The sequence below is a fragment of the Tympanuchus pallidicinctus genome, unplaced genomic scaffold (assembly GCF_026119805.1).
Source record: "Tympanuchus pallidicinctus isolate F22 unplaced genomic scaffold, pur_lepc_1.0 scaffold22, whole genome shotgun sequence".
In the NCBI taxonomy this organism is placed as follows: domain Eukaryota; kingdom Metazoa; phylum Chordata; class Aves; order Galliformes; family Phasianidae; genus Tympanuchus; species Tympanuchus pallidicinctus.
In genome coordinates this window covers 17,438,117-17,466,015 of record NW_026294739.1, presented here as the reverse complement: position 1 = coordinate 17,466,015, position 27,899 = coordinate 17,438,117, and the positions used below count along the sequence as shown (strand labels likewise).

General features: G+C 39.2%; 3 long non-coding RNA genes across 6 annotated transcripts in view; 1 reads left to right on the top strand and 2 right to left on the bottom strand.

Moving 5' to 3' along the window:
- Positions 1-4,088: 4,088 nt before the first annotated feature.
- LOC128082752 (uncharacterized) lies at positions 4,089-12,696 on the bottom strand. Its single transcript, XR_008207822.1, has 6 exons — positions 12,590-12,696; positions 11,839-12,142; positions 11,315-11,523; positions 10,258-10,380; positions 9,325-9,499; positions 4,089-8,616 (listed from the first exon to the last, which is right to left on the bottom strand). It is a non-coding gene; the product is annotated as an uncharacterized LOC128082752 (long non-coding RNA).
- Positions 12,697-13,560: 864 nt separating this feature from the next.
- LOC128082751 (uncharacterized) lies at positions 13,561-25,101 on the top strand. Of its 2 annotated transcripts, none has more exons than XR_008207820.1 (2): positions 13,561-14,943; positions 21,612-25,101. It is a non-coding gene; the product is annotated as an uncharacterized LOC128082751 (long non-coding RNA). The 2 variants fall into 2 exon arrangements; XR_008207821.1 differs by having other exon boundaries at positions 20,390-25,101.
- A 285-nt stretch (positions 25,102-25,386) lies between these two features.
- LOC128082754 (uncharacterized) overlaps positions 25,387-27,899 on the bottom strand; it is a 76,259-nt gene continuing 73,746 nt past the window's right edge. For all 3 annotated transcript variants that reach the window (XR_008207824.1, XR_008207823.1, XR_008207825.1), the window contains one exon: positions 25,387-25,470. This is a non-coding gene — a long non-coding RNA (uncharacterized LOC128082754). The remainder of the gene's footprint in view (positions 25,471-27,899) is intronic.

The following is a 27,899-nucleotide window of genomic DNA, read 5'->3' as shown; positions in this document are numbered from 1 at the left end:
GAAACACAGCTCCAAGCCCAGGTTCTTTAAGCAGTAGCTTCTTTTCTACAAAATGGAAAGGCTGGGTACCTTAGGAAAGGCTTTGAAGTGCTTCTGGCTCTAAGGAGCAGTACATTTTTGGCTTTTTCCTTTGTGACAGCAGAATGTGACCACAGGTGCTGGTTCTTTGCAGAGGCAGGACTCTGCACATAAAGGTCAGTGTTGAATGATACCGACTCACAGGTAGGTTAGAATCAGTCCTCTAAGCAGGTCTCCATGCATGGCAAATGTTCACCATTGATTGGGATTGTTGTGTGGGAGGTTAGAGGTTCCAGAAGGAAAAACAAAGATCACAATGAAATGGCAGCCGTGAAACAGGTAATTCAGGAGTGGAAATGCTCTCCAGTCCCATCTTTGACTACTGCACTCCCTCTGCGTTTCTGTCCTGCCTGTGTTGTTTTTTAACATTTCCATTGCAACACATTTGACTGTTTCCCATGGGAAAATACAGCATAGCAACCATACAGCACGCACTTGCTGTCAAATCATTTTCTTTTGTTTTCCTTTGATTTCACCAGTCCTACTTAACCACCCCTTAATAGTTCTTCTCTGTGTACTTCAGCCCTAAGAATTTCCCATGCAAACACATCCTTCAAATGTCTGCTGGCTGCTTTCCCTGCTTCAGGTTTTGGCCAAGTTAAATCTAAGTGATCTTGAATCTCCTTTTTGTATGTTAGTGCTTCAAATTCTATGGTTAGGATTTTTGTGGCTTATTTTATGCTGGTCTTTGCTACTCCTCTGGGGCTCCTTCTTTTTAAGGGATAATTTCTTATTATAGTCAGCCTGTGATCTGCAAGTGGAGGTCCAGGCACAAGAACAATTTGCAATAATTTCTTGACAGTTAGAATTGCAATAATAGCGGTGTTAGTGGTTTTAAAAGAAGCTTTTTCTCTCTAGTGGCTATCTGCAGTTTCACCTAAAGTTCCTCAGGTGTAAATTGTGTTGCTTTTTTTCCCAGTGAATTCTACCATCAGGAAATTGGAGAGCTCTTTGAGTAAATAATCTTCCTTTTAATCTCTATGCACTTGGATCATTTGTTTGCTACAGATATAATCTCAGAGATGGAAAAAACTACAATATTTCAGTCTTTTAATTGCCAACTAGATTAATGTAACAGGTGGGATTTTTCTTCTTCCTGTATCAGTTTTGGGTAGGGTTAGAGGGTGGTGATGGTGACCAAATGATACTGCTATGTATCATTAGGCTTATTTTATTAATATTAATGAGGTTATTAGCTCACTTTCTCTGCCTAGCTTTGCATTTCTAGAAGCCTTAGGAAGTTTTACCTTTTCAAGAGGGCTATGGATATCTGCTGTAGTTAATGTTTACTTGAACAAATTAAAGAAAAGTCATTTTTAAGTTTTTTTGTTTGTTTGTTTAGTTTGAGAGAACTCTTTGTTCTCTGATTAAAAAGAAAAAAACGAAATCAGGTTTTCCAGCAAACAGGAAATCCAAGGCAAGCTTTTTGTAATATACAACCATTTAAAGAAGGCGTCTAGAGTCTGAACTCAGAATCAGTAATAAATTGTATTTTTCTTATTTTGTAATCAACTGTACTAAATAATAGAGTATTGTGGTAACATACCCTATGAAGTCTTTATGTAAACACAACTGACTAGTTGTATTTTCTGTCTGAGAATCTGGACTGGTTTATAGAGTGAAAAATTGTTATATTCTTTCAGAAAGCCTAAATATGATTGCTTTACACCAGAAGTGATAGAATGTAGCTTAACGAGCAGAATGTCTGCAGTCCATTAGAGTACTGGAGGTGACACAGATATCTGAGAGACAGCACAGTGAGGATGTTCAGGTTGGAAAGATTCCAAATAGAACACTAAAAATACATAATGTTTTTGCTGATAAGTAAAACTTGGTCATACCCAGTGATTCCATAATGGTGATTAAATCATGGAGATTAAAAGTGAGTTGGAGATGCATGACAAGATATATAATCAGTAGGAAATACATGTAGTAAAATTAAAAAGGAATGGATAAGACAGATAATAGAGTGAATTATGGACCAGGCTCTGACCTTGTGGCATGCTGCTTGGATGTCACTGTGCAGTGATACATTTGTCGTGTACCACCCTGCTTGAGTAGAGGGGCGTGCATGTCAAACTTTGTCCTGAAACACGTCTGTGCTCACGTCTGTGTAGGTGAATCTCAAGTCTGATCTTCTGTGTTGAAGTTTTACTCCAGGCAGTGGAGCCAAGCCCGTATTCCTAGGTCAGTTCAGGCTTCATCAGGTGACTTTTCTGCCTTTGCAATCACCCGTATCTTGTGGGAGAGTAGGTGTTAATTTAAATGATCTAAAACCAAAAAAGCGTGACATCTGAACAACTGTCAAGGTAGGTAAACACACAAGGTTTGTAAAGTTATCTTGATGGAAGATCCCGGAGCTGCTTAAGGTGTGTTTGAAACTCATGAAACAACTGCTTGTCTTCTTTTCCATCTAGTGCTACTTTGAGTATTGGGTCATGTCAAAGTCAAGGCGTATTTGTTCATGATCAGAACTAGATGTGGTGCTGGGCCCTGAGGGATGAGACAGGAATGAGGGATTAGGACTAATCTGGCACATCTTCTAGTTGGGTTGGGATAATTTCTCACTCAAATCCATTCACAGAGGACAATCCTCCATGTTGTGTAGCAATTAATATTAGCCTCCATGCCTAGTTGGGCTTCAGACCATTACAAAACTGTGTCCAAATTTCCGGTCATTTTCCTTAATCATTCACTCATTCGCTGATTTTTTTTAATAGAACAGCTTGTCAATTAGCACTGTTAGAATTTTGGGGTGATTAAATATATATGGCTAGATTCCCAACATCTCTCAATTCCACTGTTCCAAGAGGTGAAGCACCTTTAATAAACACATTTTCAAGGAAATTATAAATTTTTGTGGTATGAGTAATGCAATATTAAACACATACCTGAGCTCTGGAATTTTGTCTGCATCTTTGATGTCAGTGATCAAGTATTCATTCCCTTGATTATTCAAATAATTAGACATTTTATCCGTCTTTCAAAAGCTCAGAAGTAAAAAGGCAAATTTCTTGAAGGGGTGTTCAATATTTAGTTTACTGTCAGCAGAAGAGTAATTAGGCAGGACGATGCTGTGACAGGGAAAAAAATGTCTGTTGCAGAAGGCCTCAGACTTTCAAAGTGAATGCTTTGAAATTTTACTGTATTGGAGGAAGTTCTTGCTCAAAAACTGCAGGTCAGATCCTCACCTGAGGATGCTTATCACACTTCCAGCAGCTTTAATGGAAGGAGATCAGGCCAAGCTGGGGAGCGCTGGTTGTCGGTGAAAGATCTAGTCAAGCAGCCTTTCTGCTTTGGCTTAACTGGTGTTTCAAGACTGTACTGTGAGGAAATCCTGCATTTTGCCCTTATGCAGAAGAGACAACAAATATGCATAAAAATAGACTTACAGGTCATGTATAATTAAAACTGGATACATACATTCCCCAATTCCTTTATGAACAATGGATGCTGACCCTGGTGAAATCCCATCATTTTTAAGGTTATAATTTAGCAGTGGCTGAAAAAGAAATGTAACATATTTAGATCTTTATTACATTTAATTGCTTCAAGCTTTCTGACTATTGTGTGGACATCACAGAGGATGAGAATCAAATCAATTCAAATCTCATGCATAATGTGCAAGAAATTTTTTGTTTGTTATAATTCCTACCATTTTGTATTAATTATAATCAAGAAAGAATGTAGGCTGCAGTTGTCTTGTTAATGATAAATATAGCAACAGTATTTTCATTTTATGTATTTATTTTGCTCTGGGTCCACCTTGTGTAAATCATATCTGTAAAGAAAGAACAGTGGAGCTTGTCATGTCTGTGCACTGTAGAAATGAGTGCGTTTAGAAAGTAAGCGTGCGCGTTATTTTTAATGAGGGATAAAATAGAAAGATGCCTTGCATCACTTTCTGCTACGGATTTTTGTTATGGCTTCGTGCTCTGTGCTTCAGATGCTTATGTAAGCATGAAGAAATATTTTCTTTAAAAAGAGACATAAGTTGTTTGAAACAATATTTTATTGGTTACATTGTGCCAAGTATTATATAGGAAAAAAGACTTCAGCACAAACCCTAGAACAAAATACTGTAATACATACACATGAGGTATTAATACCTACACCTTCTTTTTGGGACAGTGTATATATCCATTGTAGCTAAAACACTGACAGTACAGTAGTGACAGATGGGACAAACATCTAACAGTAAGTATGTGTACATGGTATTTCCTGTCAAAGGCCATAAAGGCTTAGAATCTCACCTTACCTTCTTCTGTAATTTTACTACTCACAGACCCACGGCTTGCAGTAACACTGGTGAGACACGTTCAGAGATAAGAATGGCAAGTCCTAAACTACTGAGCTGCAGTGCTGACAGATTCAAAGAATTAAAGACATGATTGCTTTTATTCTTTCTTGTTAAGTCTGTAAGATACCTTTACAAATATAAAAACAGTCAAGTAATTGCTGAAGAAATACAACCATATGCAAGAGGCTCTTCTTTTTCTTCAATGCTGGATCAGAAAACAAAGATTGCAGTTGTTGCAAAAGAATCAAGGAGAAACAGGACAATGGGCAGCATTAAAAGCAGGCGTTTTCTTTTTTGGTTTGTCTTCAAACTAAGAAGGATGTGACCTCTCTGTATTCTTTCCTTTAACAATATTCCATTCATACCAAAAGAGTCCAGTGTTTCTATCAGGCTCAAACAAAACACTAAAATAATTTGTTAAGCAATATATAAAATATTGTCTTACGGTGTCCAAACAAGTTTCTGTGCCAGTAAAATAATGCGCTGTCTTTCTCTGATGGATCCTTACTGAATAGCAGGATTTTGGCACAGATTGTCAGCAAAATACAAGAAGTGACTGGCGGCACTGCACGGGGCCATGAGTCCAAAGTACTCCATGAGACACCATGAGAGACAGAAGGTAGGTACCGTGTCAAAGACTGTATTTTGGAAAGTCTCCCTTGCCACAAGGCACACCACTGACTATTAGAACAAAATCAGAGCCAATTCATATCACTTTATGTCAGGTGTCAATTCGTAGCACATGACATATGGCACAAAGTCATGACACCGAGTGTCTCATTTATTGTCAAATATTTATGTCTCCTCTGTAGCAGTGCATCAATATCAAAGGTGACAGTGCTGAATGGAGATTTAGAATACATTCCATGTATAGGTTCTGCTTAGGCTGTGGAAGCAAAGTGTTTGCTATGGAATCAATCAGCAAACTACAGAAAGGACTTCTTAAATTGAGGCTGTGGCTATCTTAGAACCAGAGATGACCAAAGAAGAAGGAAAGGAGGCCCAGTCTCTCTTATAGCTTGAAACTGAAGCAAAGAATATTTATCTTCTATGTCAGCCTACGAAGGAGCTGGGAATCTGTGCAAGGGATCTTAAATCTGTCAGGCAATCAAGTCAATAGATCTAATCCTAAAAGAACATTTCTGAGTCTTTAGCTGGTTAGTTTGGAAAGGTGGGTGTGGATTATCTCTGGATGGAGTGACTGTGAAGTTTGGTTAATGGTTATGCAGTTCTGTTCCTTATGTGGTCCTTAGTCACTGAAAGATTTTATGTAGGAGCCCACAACAGTGAATATGAGACAGAAAGAGCCACAGAGCTATTCTTGAAAGCAGCCAACTGAACATGTAACTTTTCAATGGGGAGAAGTAGATAAACTCCTAAATAAATTCTATAGAAATCTTCTTCTAATATTTCATATTAAAAAAATGTAACTTAGCTGTCAGAGTGACTGTTAAGAAAGCTGTACACATTGTTCTAGAGCAGACCTTGTCCTACCAAAACTGCTGAGCACAGCTTTTATACTGTGTTGTATTAATGCAATTTATTTACTGTGAAATGTTTGCATTATTGAATCCTATTTTTCTACCAGCTGGTCATACTGTGAAAAGCAAATCATCCAGCCTAAATAAATAAAACAGTACCACTGTGGTGGTATGTCAGAAGGTAGGCTATTCTGTATAATGGAAATGCAAATAGGGAAGCAATTATTATTTCATGGATAAATGAAACTTACACAGAGACGGTGCAATGTTTTTTTCTCCTCTTCTGATAATCATTAGGTCATCACATAGTAATCCATCCTTTGTTTGCCACATACCATACATTGTAATGTCCTGCTGTTATGGGAGAATGGAATTTCAAAAGGGCTTATGAACATCTCCTTTCTGATCTCGTACCTCCTTGACCAGAGGCTGAGGTACTGAATTACCAAAGGTCTCCAAAAGTTATTTCACAAACACATCCCTGGGCTGAAGATTACTTGAGATAATAGCTATTTCTCTATGGGCCTCTTTTTCATCTTTGAAAGTATTCTCAGCACACCGTACTTCGTGGGCAGCTCTCTGCACTCCAAACAAGTAGCTGATGACTATGCTGTTTACTCACCGCGTCCTCTCTCTATTTTTTTGCAGTCATTTTAAGGATCAGGAATTACACTAAGATTGGGAAAGCCAAGATTTCAAACAAACCAGTAAATATATATTTTAACATTTTTGGTTTTGTTTTCTAGACAAGCAGCGAAGTGTGCAGCTGAAGTGCGGGAGGAATTGAAGGTTTTACCTTGGAGGGATTGGGATATCAGAAAGGGAGGGCTGCAAAGGTGAATCTCAGTGGAGGAGGCGCGGAACTGTTGGGGAACAGGAAGTGAGGGCTCTGAGCTGGGCACTGTGAAGTGGGGTTCTGGTAGTGTGGGCTCGATTGTTATTGTGGTAATCCTACTTTAATCCTAGTATACACCTCACCTTGAAGAAAGGAATCTGAGAACAGAATATTGTCTGCTTACCTCCCTGCCATCCTTGACTTTGCAGCTCTCAGCTGAGACCTGCTTGAATAAGCAGCTTCATTTCTTGGTGCTTATCCAAGGTAAGTAAAACTGAAACTTTTGCAGATCACCTTTTACATTAAATCTCTTTTCCTTAGGAAATAAATTTGCACTTCAGCTTGGCCTATACTACATAAGTAAGTATACAAATCAGGACATTTTTCTGATTGAAAGGGCACACAGAGATTGCTCCAGGCTATTAATACCATGCTTGTGTGGAATAAAGAGAGATAACCAAGAATTTACTTTGCAGAGCTAAAAACTGATAATGCATACAGCTGAAAGACTACTATTTTTCCAGTGCAGCACACCTTCATAATCACTTATGGAAATAGTAGTGTTTTCTAATATTTTTAGTGACATTTACAAGGGTTCTGACTAAAAGTTGTAAAGGCAGAACTCAGTTCCTGTATTGAGGCAGCACTATTTGAAAATTATTTGACAAACCACATTAAAGCTATCTCAAATATCTAGATGAGAAAGGCAAAGAATTGTAATTTCAATCCAGAGCTAAAACCGAACTGAACGAAGTTCCGAAATAGCTTCCAACCTAGAACTTTCAACCTTCTGAATAGCTTTGAATCTGAACTTCATTTTATCTCACATCTGCATCTGCTCTTTTGTAAATGACAGAAAACTTCCATTATTTTTAACAGGCTAAGTGATGTGTCATGGGGAAGGTCAAACAAGTGGCTGAGCATTTACAGAATCAAGGTATGAACATATTCACAATTCATAAGTCACTGTGCCCTGTGCAGTGACACTTTGCAGGCACAGCTAAGAGGGAGCTGGGGGTGAACGAGACCGTGCTGGGTTCTGTGCTGCAGAATGAGGTCTGAATTATTTCAGGGTCTTCTTGGCCCCAAGAGCAGGCCTGTTCACCTGGATAGACCATACTTGTGAAATGATTATTTTAAAATTCTGTTTCTTCAGTGTATTCAATAAAGGCTTTTCTTTAATTCAGTATGGTAGGACCAGCGGTGTTCCAAGACATTTCTCCTTTCATGCTTGTTAGAGAATTCTTTCCTAACTTAGAGGTAAGAAAGGCTGTCTTTATCTCCAGGAGATGAAAGCAGGAGATAGTCCTGTCATATGGATCGGTTTTACTTGCCTGTCTGGAATTTTTATCACAGTGCCAGATCCTCCACAGAACAAAGGAACAGAGAGGGAAAGCCTGGACAGCATTCTCTGATGCCTGCTTGAGGTCCTCAACCTCTAAATATATGGCAGCATCTCTGGCTCTGAATGAAAATGGAATGAAAACGTGGAATGAGTTTTCAAGGACAGGATTGGTTGGAAGATTTATCATGGTATGGGATAGCTTTCTGGTGAAAAGTTATGGCAAATTAGCCTGAATATAGTGCTTAAATATATGGCACGAAGCAATTCCAGACAGTTACGGCAATAAGCAAAGTAGCCTACGGGTCTTTTTCATCTGGACAGTTTGGGAATGAGTCTCTGATTGGTTTCTCTCGCAGTATTCTCTGCAGCTGGTGAGCAAGGAGGGAAAAAAGTCAATATTTGCTTTTAAAAATATTCTGAATGTTTTGTACTCTGGTCACTATGTTTTCCTGTTCTCCATGTACATGATATTATATAAAAGTTGCCCGCTTTCCTTATAGTGCTAAGGAAACAAATTCAATTGTAGAAAAAAACAGCAGCAGCTTGGAGGTGGTGGCAGGAAAGTACAGGACAGAAGCTGAAAAGAAGAGGGAAGGAAGGTGAAACAAAGCACGTCATCTCATCACTCCCCTAGCTGCCATAAGAGCAATCAGCTCAAGAGAACATTTCTTTCAGGCTGTGTTCAATCTGCTGCAATTTAAAATGTCTCAAGTGATGGGGAATATTTTCTCACTACTTATGGAAAAGTTAGAGTGTGTCAGGTCAAACCAATAAATATCTGGTTTGGCGGTGACATTTACAAGTTGCCTGCTCCGCTGAGCTCAGTATTCAAGATAACAGCTCACATTCTACAGTCGGTTCCTTAATTATCTTGTCTTCCCCCAAAAAATTTGTCAGGAAGCCATCTGATAATATCCCAGATAGATTTGCTACGCCAGTAAAGCATTGGTTTGACTTTGACATGCTTTCAGGTTTACTGAAGATGCCTTCCTGGTAGGAGGAGATGACTCAGCAGCTGCTTCAGTGCTTGTTCTCCCCACCTTAAAAACAGTTCTCTTTAAATGTGTTTCCTTAAGGGGTTATTCAAGTTTCTCATCATACATTCAGCAGAAAAGAAGAACAAAAATCTTCCCCCAAACAATGTTCGGTATTTTTGAAAGCAGTTTTAGGGTAAGAACTATATAGTATCTAGGACAGAGTGGAATATAAATTAACATGGAAAGGACGAAAGAAACTTCAACACAGTGAATGGAATCCAGAATTTGTTTCATAATGAAATTCTTACTTGTTAAATAGATCCATACTCTTCTCCTTTCTTCATAGATTCTCCACTGAAGATTTTTCATTAGCAATCATGAGGCGGAGAGTGAAGAGACCCAAAGACCCCATTGCTGTGTGAATTCACATTATTTTTAGCTCTCTTGCATGAGAAATTTTAGGCTTGTAGAATGACACCTCACCTACATGCAAAAATATGAATACAAAGTAAATCCTTATGATCTCATCAAATTACTGCATTAAAAATCGTAACAAAAATACCTGTTCAAGACACTCAAATGTACAAAATATAAATTAGTTCTCAGAATACCAACTTGAATGAAGTCTGCATTAAACCTATTCTGTGGCTGATTATACTTGTTTTGAAAAACTGTCTTGTTCATATCTACAATCACACTGGCACAATAATAAAATCCTCAAGCCTTGGCTGCAGCCATGGCACAGAAATTAAATAGAAAACTTTGGAAATAAAATGCAGTCTGATTTTGTTAAAGTAAGTGCTTTTCTCCAGAGCACCTGGAGGAAAAGTTAAAAAAACCACTCAGTATGTTCTTTGGCCTAGTGGATATGTGAAACAGAAGGGGGCATCTATATTTGCCCTGGTAAAGCTGCATAAAAATCATATGAGCAAACTGAGGAAATATGTACTAGGACTAATCAACACTATTACGAACGTGTCTGCAAATATGCTTTCCTAAGAAATTTAATACTCAGATCTAAATGTAGGAAGGTATTTCAGACAGAGTTCTGTCAGTTCTTTCATTAACTTAAATCATGTAAGACTGTATTCACATATAAATTGCAGTGCGTGTTGAGCTATGAAGTGTAACAGCATTCACAAAGCCAGAATTAAGAGTCTAAGTGGTCCTTATAAATTGGAAAGCTGGCCAGAATTCAGTGAGATGCCATGCAAAAAAGTGGACAGAAGCAGAAATCTCACCTGCCTATATGTTAACAGCAATTTCATATATGATACATCCAAAGAATTGGATGGGCACCAAGAGCCACTGCCCCACTGCCCATTGGTACATGAAGGCTGCTACTGTCCTCCACATTGCACTGTCTGCAATAGAGGAGGGGAAAGGAGATACCACTGATTTTCAGAAAGTATGAAGTTGAAAATTCACAAACATTTTCAACTCTAAAAGTATCCAAGAAATTTAATCTCACTTTTTTTGGTTATTGAATAGAGGGACAGACAAAATACTGTGTGACTGAAAGGTTGGAGGACTCCCCTGTGCAGAAAGGGCACGTGGCAATGATCAGAGAATCACAGAATCACGAGGTTGGAAAGAATCAACAAGATCATCTAGTCCAACCGTCCTCCCATCACCATTATTACCACAAGCTACGAAGCCATGTCTCATAGCTCCTCATCCAGATGCCTGTTGAACACTGCCAGGGACAGCGAGTCTACCTCCTCCCTGGGCAGCCATTCCAGTGCCTGACCATTCTCTGAGAGAAAAAGTTTTCCTCATGTCTAACCTAAACCTCCTCTGGTACAGCTTGTGGCCGTTTCCTCAGGTCCTGTTTGTTGCCTGGGAGAAGAGGCTACTGCTACTGTCGGCTGCTTCAGGGTTAGCAAAGGCAGTTCCTGAAAGAAATTTCTGACCAGTTTGGATGTGGATGAAAATTTTCCATAGACTGTGTGCTGTAAATCCCTTAAAGAACTAGAAATCCCTCTCCCGAGCATTAATTTTCTACATCTGTCCTTTTTTCTCCCCTCTGTTCTTTTTGCTTTTCTGTTTTCTCCCCACTGTGACAGAGCTGGGTGGCCTCCCACAGCAGGCACAGCCCCTGAGGAAAGGATGCTGCCCAGTGCATTATCTCTACATACAATTGGGTCCCCACTAACAAACAAACAAAAATCTGAAGAACTATCTTGAAGCATCTGTCTTTCCTAGCAGGATCACTGTGAGCAGACCTACCAGTAGTAATATTTGTGTTCAAAATACATTTTAGAAAGCAAAGCAGATATTTTTAACCAAAACAATTACATTCTTTGGCAAAAATAAACCCTGTTCTCTCCAAAAGCAGCTTTAGGAGCAATGCAGCCACTTCTTGGAAGCCTCCTTGTTTTGGTCAAGTTTCTTTCTCCTGGCAGAAGGATTTGAATAAATTGTATAACAGTCTTCTCTCATCTGAAATCTTTTCCCACAGACAATATGTTGCTTGGTCTTGTTAATGAGTCTAATTAAGTCAGAATCTGTAGGAAAAAATGTAGCCAAGAATAATTGAAAACAATTCACATTGCCTACTGAAAAAGATGTGCTGTTAAAATAGAGAAAACAACAGTGCAACTGGGTTGTCAGAGATGCTTATAGTTCTAAAATCCCCATAGCCATAAACTTCACAGTCCATGTACAGCAACAGCCTCTGCACAAGACACAAGACAAAGAAAACCAGGCTATTTTCTGAATACAATTTGTCCTCAGCACCAGCAGTGAAACTGTCCATACTTTACCTAAAGCAAACAGATTTTTTTTGCTTTAATGTGTCTTTTTTTTGCTTGTCTACTCACTGTGAATTGTTGTCAAATTCTCCCCCTTGAATCTGCTATGTTCTGTCTGCCAGAACCTCTGCCCTTTCAGAGAACAGAGGAAAGGCACAGTGGCTGAAGCTCATTTTCTTCTTAGCTGTATCCAATGGCACATGTAGACTTGACTTAGCCTGTGATATGGCTGTATTTGCAAGGGTTTTAACTTCTTTCTCTTGGTCTACTGGAAGTTCAAATCCTGGGTTCAGTTTCTTTTATACTTGCCTGCTTCTACATCAGTCATTTACGAAATCAGCTTTTCAGGTAAAGTGCTGTTCTACTTCCTTTGCTAAAAAAAAACAAACAGATTACATGTAATGAGATACTGAATGATAAATTAAGAGCTCAAGAGACTGCTTGGTTTTCTATTCTTAAAGGTGTAGGAAGTGTCATTACCACTCAGAGTTTGAATGCCAATCCCACCAAGCAGGGATTATTAGAGAATAATGTGATTTTAGGTATTTAAATATAACATATAAAATAACATGTTAATACATGAAGGAGTATTCTCCAATTTTTGGGATTAACTACAACTAATTAAAATATTATTTTCAACAGACAGAAATACTAATTACTCCTTTAATCGAGATTCCATCTATAGCAAAACAAGTTTAAAATTCTATGAAGAAAACTAGTGAGAAGTGTGCATTCATATCCACCGTGTTTGTGGGCTAGCAGCAAACTCAGTTTATCTGTAATGTATTCAAATTAATACAAAGTAAAACAGTACATTTACCAGGAAAACTCTTCTTTTTTGAAGCTCAACGATACCAGGAGTTGAAGAGAAAAAAAAAGTAGAAGGTAAAAACAGTATTAGAGCTCAAAACAGCACAAATATATAAATTAAATAAGAATGAAAAAAACTTTCACACAGGTCGCCATTTCTTACTGCATTTACTCAACCAAATCATCCTTCATGCTTTTATCAGTTTGAGGAGCAAGGAAGTTTTCTTTCTGAAGATCTAAAAGGAACACCAGTAGAGCAGGGGATTCAGGGAACACTGACATTTCACTCCAGAAGTTGGTACCCAAATCTTTTTGCCTTGAGCAAGAGAGCACTGGGATCATGGAAATAATTACAGAGCGTTGCAGCTACTGGCTCTTTCAGTGTTAGTTTAACCTGTACCCTGCAGGATTCCTGTTTATTTAAGACCTCTAAGTCTCCATATTACTCTTGTCAGCAGGAGTTAAGGACACTTAAGAACAAGGAAGAAGAAAAATTCACAGCCTTTGCCAGCCACCCTCATCTGCCCATCAAACCAGCCCTGCCCAGATCTTATGGCCTAAAGAATGAGAGCAGAACTTCCTAGCAAGGAAACTAACGCCAAGGAAATAGAAATCCTTCCTAACGGCATAAGAAGGCTCTGCTCCCTAGCAACCTCCATCCTTACGGAACCAAATTTTATCAGGAGTGCTGTGCTCCCAAGCTCACCTACTTCATCTCAAGGAGAACTCACAGGAGATGCGATAAGTGCACCAGACTCTCCTTTGGAAGCTCGTACCACTCAAGCTGTTGATCTTTCTCTATACTGGGACTGCAGATGGTCTGTCACTGTTAAGACAGTTTGTGCAGCTGCTCATCCTAAATTACTCCACAAACTTCTACGGTTTTCTTTCCTTTTGCTTCTGTTCTTTCACCAGTTCTTGTCGTCTCCCTTCACCATGGTTCTATGGGGGACATACACCAATCACTTTTGGTGACTTTCCTTGAGGTATGTCTTACTGGTTTTTAATCTTATTTTTCAAATTACATACCATCTCTGTGGAAAATCAGAGCAGCGTTTGGGGAGATATCTCAGACCAGCTTACCAAGCAGCAGCAGTGCTCACTGGACTGGACACCAGCATGGAGCTCTGAAGTCCTGGTTGTCAACTGTCATCAGCCCAGGCACATAGAGCAGCTTTGGATAAGTGCTTTCACCTCTCTGTTTACGGAATCTCTGCATATTTGGCATGGATTTTCAAAGCTTCTGTAAATTAAGAGTTAAGTATGTTTTGATAGAACCTGATATAATGTGGCTCTTATTTCATTTGAGCTTACCAGAGTATGAAGAAATGAAGAGTCCTACATTTCAGAGTTGAAATCAGAAGTACAACTGCCAATCCTTATTTATGCCTATGCACTTTCTTCTTAACTATTCTTTCTTTAAGACGTAATCAAAATTATCTCTTGTTGTACAGAAAATTAACCAACCAAATAACCCTTGCTTCTTTCAACTGAGGAAGGTACAAAACAAAGTGATGTATCTTGAAACAATTAATCAAATGCAGTTCATTATTCTTACAAGAGCACAATGACATACTTCCAGGTTTGGAGATTATTTACTTTCTGAAATATGTTTTAGGAACTTATTATGGTCGTAGTCACAATTGGCCTCAGAGAAGGACATGGACTTGGAGCTCGTTCAGAGTAATTTAATTAATCTTATTCAAAAAAGCAACAGCCAACCATTACGACCCAAGTCAATACTAAAATGATTTCCCAAAACTCATTACAAAGTCACTTTCAGGAAACAACTGGTAGTTCCAGAACTCAGAGGCTACACTATAAATTTAATTTTCTTTAAAGTCTGTAAACGAGCATTTAAAAAAAAAAAAATGGTGTATTTCCATTTCCCTTAAATAAAGTATAGTGCCTTGGGAGGCATGTCTTCTTTTTTTGTCTAAATCCTCATTTTTTTAAGAAGTTAATATACTTGGTATGTTTGTTACCACATCACAGTGCCTAGAAATACAAACAAAAAACTAATTTTACTTCACGAAAATAAACATGCAGCATAAATCTAATCTGCCTGCCTGCCTACCAGATGGAGAAAAGAACAGGGCCAAGTCACTGACAGAGTAACAGTTTAATCACATCAGCTTGATGTTGACTTACTTATAAATACAAACAAGTCCACTTGCACCCTTGGGAACTCACCATGTTTTCTCCCAATTTTTGAAAATAAATGCAAATTAATTCTTTATTCACTGTTCAGATCACTGCAGAGGAAATACCCCATTTATTACCGGTGGTTCATTTGGATACCTGTATCATGATCCATCAGGAGATAAATTGCTCCGTTTCATAAACTGAGTCAGCCTCCAGTAGGTAAGTAGAGAAGTTTCTGGAACTTCAACAAGACTCAGGAACAATCAGTAGGTGCCTTGACATTTCCCTCACAGGATAAGGATTTAGTCAGTACCAAATTTGGGTCATTTTTATACATATTTCTTCCTATTTAAATTAATAAAATCATTTCTCTGTGGGGTGAAAGAATACTCAGAGCAGCAAGGAATGGTGAATATTTGTCTTGGAATATCTCAGAACTGGCTCTGGAATGGAGAAGGGAGTACAGTTCTCATAGCACTGATGACTTGAGGAAGTACAACCAGTAAGAAAGGAAAATTCTGCCCTTCCAAAAGAGCACTATAACACCCCATCTAGTTCTTCATAACACTGTGGTGTCATTGATATGATCATCGGCGTATGTATGTTCTGCAAATCAGGTAATAATACTTGGGAAATATTAGGAAATGAGAGAAGGAGAGACACATGTTGAAGAGAACAAGTGGGTTAATAAAGTAACAAATACATTTGTCCAGAACTGCAGAAACGTCAGTACTTGCCTGCAATTACTTGTAGCCAGGAACATTGCACACATGCTTGAATTGCTCTTTCAAATATGCACTTTTTTGGTTCTTTATGGATTTTGCACTAAGATCTCTGTGGTGAACTCAAGCAAAGATAGGAGCAAGAAAGACATGAGGATTCCAGCCCCTTTCATTTTCAGTAAATGAATTTAAACTGGCTAATTAGAAAGATAACATTAAAATATCTTGGTAACACTTAGCTCTGTCAAAAATGTCATAAAGAGATTTTCTGGCACTGCGTTCCAGCACTACAGATGAAATGAGCTGAACATACTCTGTCCTAGACTGGTGTGGAGACTGAAAAACCAGCAACTCTGCTGTTATGGTGGCTTATTTTAATTCTTTATGTGACCCTTTATCCATCACAGAGCCCTATTCAGGACTGGCAAGGGCTGAATAACTGGATTTGCTTGGCAGGTAACCTTCCTTACGCTGCCAATCAGTCCAGCAGAAGATAAAGTCACTGGTCTCCTGTGAGAAGAAACACCTAAGAGCTGATTCAGAACAACACTGGGCAGATCCAAAAAAGGCAAGATCTAAAAAATACAGTGAGATACCTTAACCTAAATAGGCAATCCTGTGTCCTTCCCTACCTCTGCTAAACTATTGTTCTACTTGGGAAGTACTTAAAATGCATATGGGCCTCCCTGTTTGTCTTGAAAATTCCACTATCATCTAAAGAACAAACAGTAATTTTTATACCAACAACGTTCATAGAAACAGTTCTCAGATCAAAAACTGGATTCAGCCTCCCAGCCCTGCTGCCAGCATACACGTGATGTATACTTGGGCACAGTGCTCATGCACTGCACAGCTGAAGTGGGCACATCATCTGGATTTCCATTAATCTGGAAGCTAAGCGTGAGCTGCTGGATAATCATGAGCGTGGAACAGATGCTCAACATCATCAAATTTAGTCTGACAAAGTTCCTGGCTGGAGAAAGGGAGCCTGTGTTGGAAAGTCATACAATAACCCTAAAAAGAGATGCTCTGAAGGACTGGTGCAATGCTTTTTCCAGCCAATTAGCCTTAAACTGCCTTCTGCACAGTGCCCTTTTTTCAACAAGACTGTCTTCCCACTCATCCCTTTCTGAAATACAGATTAACACCCCGCTAGGCAGATAAGAATATTGACTGCAAATGTCTGGAGGTACAGATTAGCCTTCAGAACAGAGAAGGGAGCAGTTGCACACACAGAGATATGGGCATGGGGGACTGGCTGGGGCTGTCTAAGTACATAACCTCGTCCCTCACCTTACCCCAAATGGTTCCTGCTGAGTGGCTCACAGCTCTTCTGGCTTCCCAGGTAAAACACACTTCTGTTGGGGACTCCAGCTTCATCAGGACTTGTGAGGGAGCCAAGCACTTTGGAAGGAAAGACACAGAGGCTTCCTTGTCCCCCTGAGTTTTCAAGCCAGGGGTCAAACATCAGTGCCACCTCTCTGCACAGCACAGCTGATAAATGGGATTTCTGCTCACGGGTATCACTGGGCAGTTCATCTAGCATGCTGGCTGCCTCAGATAGCAGCTCTGAGCCATACAATTTGCCTTGCTGTGCAAGGAAGGCTGTGCCCTAACACAGTTTAGTATTCATCCCTGGCACCTGGGTTCAAAGAGGTGGGAGCTGCAGGGAATAAGCCAGTTACTGGTTCTGGCTGGCTGAGCCCAATAGGCAAGTGGAGGAACTGTGCTACAGAGCCTGCTGTTGATCTCCAGCTAGCGTAACTCAACTTATTTCTGCTGGCATCAGTAGAAATGAGCTGATTCACCCCATTTATAGTTTCTTCTTGTCTACTTAGGGCATTTTAACAACTGTCAGGCACAAAACTACCTGACTGGGGACATTAGACACAAAGACTTTGCACTCTTAATGTTTTGTTTGGCTAAAGACTAACAAAGAGAAAAACTTAGACTTCTGATGGGAAAGCTAAAGCCCTGAACACTTAGCACTAATACTGAGGTTTTCAGTTTCTAAACGCTATGCAAACATTAATTAATTATTCCTTTCAACAGCACTTGGTTATTTTCAGTTACTAGAGAGCATATTTACCAAGTTAGCTCCATTCGTGCACAGCACGTTGTTGGCAACAGGCAGGAGCGTAAATTGATCCATAACCACATGCTGTAATTTGCAGCAGATTTGCTTCACTGGACACCACCAGCACAGCTCCAGAGGCAGCCCAGAGGAGTGCCCGCCCCTCCTTGTGTCCTATGGTGGTGATAACCTTTGCCTTCTGTGCTACGCTGAGTGGAAATACCGAATCTGTTTGCTGCCCCACTTGGCTAATTCCACAGAAATGGATGTCAAACAGGAACTTCCAGCTTGACACGCTCAAAAAAAAACAGTAACAAATTTTGCTATGCATCTCGCCAAATTATCCATTACAGCACAGAAGTGATGGAAAATAGGCAAATGTCTAATAAACATGAGAATGTCACTGTCCCCGTGCAATGGCGGCATTTCCTGCACACGACAATCATTAAAAACTCAAAATATTCCTGTAGTCTACCAGGAATTTACCAATAAATCTCACAAACCAAACCCAAACCAAACTCAGCCAAACCAAACCAACTGGAGAGGGAAGTATGAACCATCCTAAAACTTCAAAGAGCCCAGCAGGAAGGAATAAGGTCAGAATGTGTGGCTGCAGGCACCCCTCCCTGCTCTGAGCAAGTCCCACTGAAGACCTGAACCAGTGCTCAGCTTTCTAAAAGAGCAGCAATTACCACTGAGTTCTTGTTTATTTTCACCTTACTGTCTCTCCCCCTGCGTTGCATTTCTGGCAAAGTTTTGTCTAAGCCGATGTGTTTCCACTGGAAATGACTGCCTCAGTGAACTGTGACAGACGATAGAGCTGTTGCTACAGGCCAGATAATACCTCCGCAACTCAAAAGAGAGTCTTGGGAAGCATTAAGCTATCACTTTTTAATTAGCACTGCCTAAACTTTTTCCAGTGAACAGATTTCTGGCATTTAATGCTGGAAAATGTCAAGCTGCCCATAACCTTTGGTAGACACAAAGAATGGCTGTCGGCACCATTTTATCTCACCTCCTGTGCCAGAAATCCCTCTGCAGGGGTCCAGGCCCTGGAACACAAGGAACACAGAGTCGGATATTGCAATACACCAAATCTGGCTTTGCTGAGCATTCACAGCAGCTTGCTCTGCATATGACTCCTGCTGGTACTGAGGTGGCTTTGGCTGCATCCTTTCTTTACGCTCGCTGTTGCTTCGCTCAGCTTTACACTGTGTAATGTGATAGAAATCAGTGCTGTGCCTTAACATCCCAGGCCCAACACAAATTAAAACTGCAGAATTGGGAACTAACACTTGCAGTACAGCTTCCTTCTCAGAACAGGAATGGTAAGGAATCTGAAATTTTCATACTGCAAGACTTGAAATACAATGAATTAGCCATCTTTAGCCTTGTTTGTATTCAGAATGTTTAGCTGCAGGTAGAGCTGCACCAGCACACGCTGGGAACTTGGCATGGAAAGTGGGTTTATTGGCAAAAGCATCATACAGATCTCCCAGCAGAAAACAAAGAAAGTAGTGGCAAATAGATTTTTTTGCTTGTATAACTTTATCTGTACCTGAGTTTTTGTCAACACTGCTTTTTTTTTTTTTCTCTCAGTTCTACTCAGTAAAGCTTCCCTGTGCATGAAAGGCCTAAGATTGGTTGCTATTATCTCCTACGTAGGCATTTACAGTTTCCAGCAACTTTTTGGAAATAATTTCCCTATAAGCAATACACAATCCTTTACTGGGATCAGGCAGAGAAAATTTACCCAATTTTCAGTCTCAATAGTTAAGACATGCTCTGGGATTCTTTGATGGTTTGTTTGGGAAGAAAACAAACACCCCTCCTGCTGATGGGCCCTAATTCGCCTCCATCTCTGCTCAGTACAAAGAAGCAGTGAGGTAATCACACACACTTCTGCCATCTGCTCTGCAAATACTCTGAGCTTTCATTTGAGAAAATGGTATGTTGCACAGTGATGCAAACAAAGATTTGAGATTATATTCATTCATTCCAAAGCAAACACAATAGTTATTTCTTCTCTAAAGTGCAGAGAAACACAAAAGACTTTTTTTAAATGAAATATAAACATTTCTAATGATAAAGTGTAATTTTAATCTAAGAGTGGAATTTTCAATTTCTGATATATGGTTACAATCCAATTTCAGGCTGAAGGAGGCTGCTCGCAGCTACTGTTTTTCTGGATACTAGCATTTAGCACATAAGATAATTAATTAAACAATGTGCCTTATTCTAAAATGTCACTTTTTATGCAAAGGGTACCAGTGGACAATATGCAGAAGACATAATAGTGTCCCTCCTACACAGAAGGGACAGGCTAGGGTAGTGTTCATCTCACCCAGTAACCAATGTCTGGCCCTAGACAGAGCCAGATGTTGTAGAGGAAATGTGAAATCCATATGGGAAGTGTGGGATTAAGTAGCTGTAGTTTAAATGCCTTTCCAGTATTCATTAAAAAAAAAATTAAAAAAAAAAAAAAAATTTGCTCATGCTGTGAAACATGAGGAAATTTTATCACTTTCTGAAACTGGAATTAATATCCCCTCCTCCAAAACTCATTCTAAAACATTCACCTGCAGATTTTCTCTTTATTCACGTTTCAGGCTTTTGCTCTGTTTTCGGACCCTGTCATACTGCTGGCAACAAAAATCACAGTCTAACTGAACTTACATAAAAATGAGTTTTTTCCCACTTTCTGAGTGCACTGAATACATGATCACTTGAGAAATGCAGTTAATTAATACTTTCTTCATTGCAATAATTTTTTTTCAAATGCATGGAAATTTAATAGCAATCTTTAGCTTTGTGAAAGGATGAATTCCTCATGACATGGAAAAACTTTTTTGGCTTTTTGTTTTAATAGAGCCCAAGGGAGAACTGGTGCTTGCCTCTTATGAATTTGCAGAGCAGAACACAAAGGAGGAAAATATGAAACATGTTCCCTCTTGCAGTCCTCAGGATGAGGGTGTTGGAGGTGTTTGCAGCACAACCAGTTGAAGCCGACTGGCGCCAAGCCCTGACAAGCTCCCTCTCTAATAAAATGTGTTTCTCTCAATATAAAAATCTAATCGGTGGAACTTGCTTGATACATTCCAAATGTAAAGCATGCTAAACATCCCAGACACTGACTGGTTGGAAAGGATCGTTATTCACAGACTCCTAATCAAAGCTTCATTTCGTGTCATCATTTATTTGGTTCTACATGTTTTCTGTTTGCTTGAATGAAAGTGTCTGGTGTTGGAAATTGTCACAGTAAGCTCAGAGAAACCAAGCAATGAGTTGTGCTGCATTCAGAAATGCCCAGGCACAGTGTGTTGAGTTTGGATTTCTGCGTGCTGCTTTTTGTGCTTTACTGTTGTTAATTTTTGCTTGTAAAAATCTACAATGTTTGCTAGGTTATAAAATACTGATTTATTTTGGTGATTTACTTTGCAGCAAATTGAGGCTATATGAAAGCTGAAAACAGCTTCACTTAAGCTAATTATGATGGTGGCTATAATGACTCAGATAATTGTACTTGTTTGACATGTACACTGTAAGTCAGAAATAAACCCCTCTTCTGCTACACATCCTCTCTATGGAGAGTAAATGTAATTTAAACCTTGTTAAGAGCTGCCACTTCTCTGCTTACGAAAGCTGTAAGGTGATATGTGCGTGAGTCAATGCCTTGGAAATCAAAGAATCAACAAGATTGTAGGGGTTGGAAGGGACCTCAAGAGGTCATCAAGTCCAACCCCCCTGCTAAAGCAGATCCCCTAGAACAGGATGTACAGGTAGGCATCCAAACAGATCTTGAATAGGTCCATGGAAGGAGACTCTACAACCTCTCTGTGCAACCTGTTCCAGTGCTCTGTCACCCTTATTGTAAAGTTCTTCCACATGTTTATATGGAACTTTTTGTGTTCATGTTTTAGGCCATTACAAGTGTTTTGGGCAATCCTAGCTTGCTTATAAGGGATTTAAACCAGTAAATGGGAACACCATCACATCCTGCGTTTTTCCACAGAAAGTCAAAACAAAATTAGTAGTATTTGTCATAATAAAACACTGACTGAATTATTTTCCTTTTTCTATACCTGTTGAAGCCATGGATGCTCCTAGCAAAACCTGCTTCTGAAGAGACAAGCATCTGAGCAGAATATCTGGAAGTCTGACTCCAGTCTTGCAGTGTGGCATGGAATATAGACAGCAGTCACAGACCTGACCTATGCCTCAATTCAGGCTACGTTCATGTCTTGCAGCTTCAAGGCTGTTCTCGTGGCTTTCCCAGAGAGAGAATTTGACTCCTGGCATGCACTGTCTGGAGATGAAAGTACGCTGGTGCTTATTTTTATCTCAGGATCAAATGATGAGCGGTCACATCTGGAGCAGAATGCAGAAGATCTGAATAGAAGCCCAAGTTCTGTCACAGATGCACAACAGATTTTGGCAAGATAGCTCCTGATGTAAATATATTCTGGCTAACTTTCAAGCTAACCAGGTGGGATACCTATAGATGGAAGTCCTTGGGTAGGATTCCCAGTCCCCAGCCTTCTGTACTTTTAAATCTGTGCTGCTCATGGTATCCAGCCTCGTCAGCTCCAAAACTAGGCAAAATGAGCCAGAATCATGGCATCTGCAATTTCATATTCCTGCATTCTAGACAGACCACGTGGGTGAGCTCTGGGAGCCAGAGACCTCAAAGTGCCAGAGAGCAACCATGGCTCTTGGTGTTTCCTATGAAACTGAGGACTTGAAATCCCCAGCTTTAACCTCAATACAGATCCTTCCACCTTAAGCCCTTTCCTAGTGCAATCAATATTCTGGTCAGCTCTACCACTAAGAAAAACAGCTGCAGCATGCAGGGGAACATATTTTGTTTTCCCAGGTCCCTGCGCTGATGTTTCTCAAATGAAATTTTCTCTGACGTTCAGGCATAAAATCTTGAAATTAAAATGAAATGTAATTGCTAATGAATGGAAAGCATTACTTTCTGGCCAGCTCTATTTGTACATACAAAATGTACTAGACACCTCAAAGTTTCTTTCATGCCATCTCAGATTATTTTCTTTTATTGTTTTACCAAGATCTCCAAAGCCAGCTGCTTAGGGGTTTTCACTGCCCGAATTCCCACGCGTTATTCCATTTGACGCTCAGATCCCTTGAGCAGCACTGAAAAATTACTAAGCCTTAATAACTGCAAGAATTCCAAACAATAGCTACAACGAAGGAACTGGTCCTGGCACTAAAAACCCATGAATATGTAAGACAAATTGTATCTGGAGAGATAACGGGCGACCAGAATCGTCTTTCAAAAGATATACAATGTAAGCTGCATACTCCTCAACAGCTCAAGGGGCTCACAGTCAATAAATTTAACAGGCTGCAACCTAAAAAGTCAAAGCTAAAGTACAGTATGTGAATACAAGCTAGACTGGACTCTTCTGTTCTACCTTAGGACACTGTTAATAGAGGGAAAATGACAAAATACATAAAAAGGAATACACGGGATTTGACAGAGTATGGTTTTTTTTTCCTTTTAACTTCAAGGCAAACTATCAGACTATTTTGGTTTACAAATAAATCAAACAAAGAACTTTTATCATTTGCATAAAAGTCCCATTTTCAGCACTAGAAAGATTAAGCTTCAGAGCCTTTATCTGTGTGTGTATGTGAGGGATTACAAAGGAAGTTGTGTAAATAATGACCTTGCTGAAAACAGATTAGCTTCAATGATTATATAGTAAAATAGTAACATTTTCTTCACTTGCGGATTAAAATATCAATTGACAGTTTCCATAAACAAGTAAAGCTCATGGTTATTCAGAATAATAGGATAATGACAGTAGCAGTATCTGACAGCCCCATTTCTGCCTCTTGACATTATTTATGGTATTCTGATGCTCAGTCTAGGGAGCTGGATCCTCAGCTTTGCCAGATGTGTTTGCTGTGGTTTAGTGTTTATGTGACAAAACATTTCCTTTAGCAATTTCCTTTATTTTACAGTTATGTGGTCACATTAAATACAAATGTATTGGACCCATCATGTTCTTATGGTTATATTCTTTTAAAGTCAACTTTTCAAGACCTACCCCTACTACTCTCAGGTGACTAAGAGCACATGCAGGCTGATTTCTCACTAGCTTACCCCTCATACTGACATTTACACTTAGTTTAAAATGTCGGTCAAAACTGAAACAGCTGGACTATTCCCACTGAAACTCTGCTTTTCTTTTTTTTCTTTCCTCTTTCTTTACTGTTTCTAAAAGCACTTGTGAGGATGGAAACAGCATACATGGGATGGATACGGTGTTGGATACGGCAGGCCAGGTCTCTGCTCTGACTCAAAAGGGACTCTTAGGACAGAAAAATCCAGCTTTGAGAGAGGCAGAGCAGAAGGAGGCTCTTGTAGTCCAAGTTAGTATCTTAATGCAGAAAGCAACAAGCAAATATTTCTTCTCTTTGTGAGCAGGTCAGTGTTTATGGGCACACTCTAGTTTGCTTGCCATTCCCAAACAAGATGGAAACAAATCAACCAAGAAATTGTCAGTTATTTGTCACAGTGCCCATAAAATTGTCAGCCTTCAAAAAATTCTGCTTAACCCGGTGATATCATTTCAAAGTCACGTGCATCGGTAGCTGCACGTAGTGAAAAACAGGGAAGAAAGCAGCTCAGTTTTCTTACCTCCATTGTGAAGTCAGTGGATGAAAGAGTGGAATCAATCTGGTTCACAAGAGAAATGCTCATATGTAAGGAACAGCACAGCACAAACTCATCACAGGAGTCTTGGCTTGCAGCACACCTGGGTTCTTCATACAAAGCAAAGTGCAGTTCATCTAGCATACATCCTGTCAGAGAAACCAGGGCTTTAAAATCGCCTATAAAAATTATGCTACACCAGCAAAATTGGTTTATGTTTAATTATGTTCAATGGAGAAAGACTTAAAAGCCTGAAATTCTGACTTCCTAAATTGTCAATCATCTCAAAGCTGCAGTGAATTACCATTTTTCTTGAACAATACCTTCTATTAAATTTATTAAGGTGTATGACATAGAGCCTGGGTTTCTGCTTTAATTTCATGCCAATGGAAAGTAAGATAAGCAGACAAAAGGGGGGGATTGTGCCATAGATTCGAGGTGCTGGATATATTTTTTTTAAAATTCTATCACAAAACTTGTTTTAGGTAGATCTATGAAAAATGTTCCCCAGAACTGGTCAATGCATCTTCAAAAAGGCTGTTAATCCTAACCGTGGGTATTTGTACTCATGCCATTTCTTAGCCTGTGTCTGTACAACAGTTTGTGAGTGCTGCGGAACGGGGCTGTAGGCAAACACTATGTAAAGCAGTCACATCCAGAAATGGTAGCAGTCTGTCTTCAGAAGCACAGAGCACAGTTCAAGCTACAAAATCCATTCAGAATGTCGAAAAAAATCAAGGAGATTAACTTATGTTGCACTCAGTGCTGCTCTAGTTGGTTTAAAACCTCAGCCATATTTACACTGAAGGGTCAAAATGGTAGAAACAAACAAAACAAATGATCCTCAGCACCTGTGGTACATGCAGGTAAATTGGGAAGAAAAAAAAAAAGACCTACCCTTGATCAATGGAGAAAGTGTCTGGACATCGCACAAGATATGACAGAGGAGCTCTCAATGTAGAAAGGCAATAGTAAGAATCCACCCAGCGAAAGCAACAAACTAATCTCGAGTCCAGTGAAAGCAGAAATCTTTCAACAGACAAAATCAATCCCTTCCACGTTTTCTCTGTAGTTAAGCTGAGGATACTATCCCACGTAGAGAGTGAAAAATACACATCCAGGGTGATAAATTTGCATCTTCGTATGTCCAGTAATTCACTTTTTTCTCACAATTACCTTTTCTCCCTGTTAGTTCCTCTCGTTTCTTTGCAGTCAATCCATGGATATTTTCATGAAGATGATCTTGAGAATAGAGACTGCACCGTCTTGTAAAGAGAAGAGAAAACAAAAGGTTTCTGAGGGTTATATTCACCGTACCATGCCCAAGGGACTTCACATACCATCTAACTGTGCTGATTGTAGCAGGAAAAGGCAACAGACAGATGTAAATCCACAAACTAGAACGCTGTGGTGCTTTTAGACTGCATAAAAAAGTGAAAGTCTAAATGTTTTTGCTTTCGTTTACTGCTGCTTAGAAGTCTTTGAGGAAAGACTGATGTTCCATTTCCTTTACTTTTCTTTACTTTTCCCAAAGTTTTATTTTCCAGGTTTTGGGCCTGCAAAGAGCTGTTTTTAAAAACTCTGGTGAGAATTTTACATTCTGAAAGGATGTTGAACATTTTCACTTGCTCCAAAATATATCTACTTGCATGGCTTATATAACAAATATAGCTTATCATTAAAAAACATGGTGCCACTACATTTATAAAACCAAAACCCTAAATTCTTCAGTATAAACTCCTTTACCTGTCAAATCTATTTCAATATAGAAAAATAATTTTAAGTATGATTAACATAATTTCCTTATGACATACTTTTTAATGAAGGTCCAGGAAAGAAGTCAGTAGCGTTCTGAGTATTAGCTAAACACGAGTTGATGGCTACATTACCTAGACAGTATATTTGAAGTAGATGGGACTTGTCTCTGCTTTGTCCATCTCTGACCAAGAAAAAGGCAATTACCAGAGAAAATGATAAAGTTAATATTCAGTAAGTTTGTAAACTGCTCAGTGAAATGATATCATACAGGTAAGAAAGGTCAAATAGAATTGAAACAGCATATTTAAGAAGAGTCACAAAGACCAGCTCTATCTACAAACGAACAGTGAAGGGTAAGATTTTCAACAGCCCCACTGAAGTTGAAGGGAATCCCCCGCTGACTCAAGGCAGACACAGCCTAAGCAGTATGGAATACTTCAACCAACCTCATTTCAAAATTCATGTGTTTGTTGTTCAAAATTATGTGACAGTAAATAATTTTTGTTACAGCAAATACTTACCCAACTTTATATTGCATAACAAAAGGATACAATCTCACTCTGTAAGATGCTCTAAACAGTGAATTATTTGTGAAGCAGTTCTATCATTACTTTAGTGGCCATTTGCAGTTCTTGAGTCCACGTTCTTTTTGTGTCACTGGTTCTGTTAAATTGCAGTGTTTCTTTTTCCTAATTGTTTTTCTATTCTATTTTCTGAACAAACACGTAAATATAAATGCTAAGTTAATGGTTAAAGTTTATCTTGCCTTTTCTTCTGAACAGTCAGGGTCTTTACAGTCTCTGTAAGCATAACTTTGGAGTATTCACTATGTTGTAGTGACCAGACCAGCAGTAACCAATCACTAACTAAAAATACAAGTGCTGACATACAGCTGTTGCCCCCAGGCCCACCAAGGACTCAACACCCTGCCCAGACATTCGGTCCTGAGCAAGCAGCAGTGGTTGAACCAAAATATCATGCAGCTACTCTTGCATGGAGTGCCTGGACAAGCATCTCAATTTCCTTGAGCCCAGAGGTCTTCAGCACCATGACATGGTAACAGCTTTACGAGAAAGCACTATCTCACAAGTGATGGGGTATAAACCTGTTTTCAGAGAGCTGCTTGCAGTGCCATAAGTCTGTGCCATCGGCCCTTCCATCAAACTCACGTACATTCAAAGGGCCATGAGATTCATTCAAATCTTGGAGGCTTCTCTTATCAAATAACAATAAATGAAGCTCTGCAGGTCAAATCTTGATTATAAATTGCATCCAAGTACCTTCTAAACTATAAAACACTTGGGAAAGCTGAGAATCACCATTATCATTACATGCCACCCTTAAAAACACATAACACTTGTTCTAGGGAGGAAGTTACTATTATGGAGACGTTACCATTACCAAGTACTTTTTACATCCTTTAAGGTGTGCATTTATCTTAATTGTTGTAAAACTAGATAGTATTCTGTTGATTTCATAATTACCAGGAAAACTACAAAATAAAATACACGTTTTGGGGGAGACTGAGAATTTGATGTAGTTTATAATCAACAACATTGTTCACAATGACAGATCTGAGTATACAGAAATTATTTCACGTTACAGCACTGGTGCTAACACTTGCTTTTCCACTTGCTTTTCATTACCATTGCAAAGTAGTTTTCATAGACAGTGCTTATTTTAGTCATGGCAGAAACTAATGAATTTTTCAGACTTGTGTCTGGGTTTTATTATACTCCTATACAATCTTTTATTATACTCCTACAAAATCTGGTTTTTATGTATTGTACTATCAAAGAGTGGGCTGAGGACGCCCTTACTTCCCTTTGAATCTTTTTTACAACTTTATAATTCAGAAATTTAAACTTCTCTTTACCTATTATGAACTGCTAACCTCTGCGTCTGGCCTTGGTTCTCCTGCTGGGAGACCGTCTGC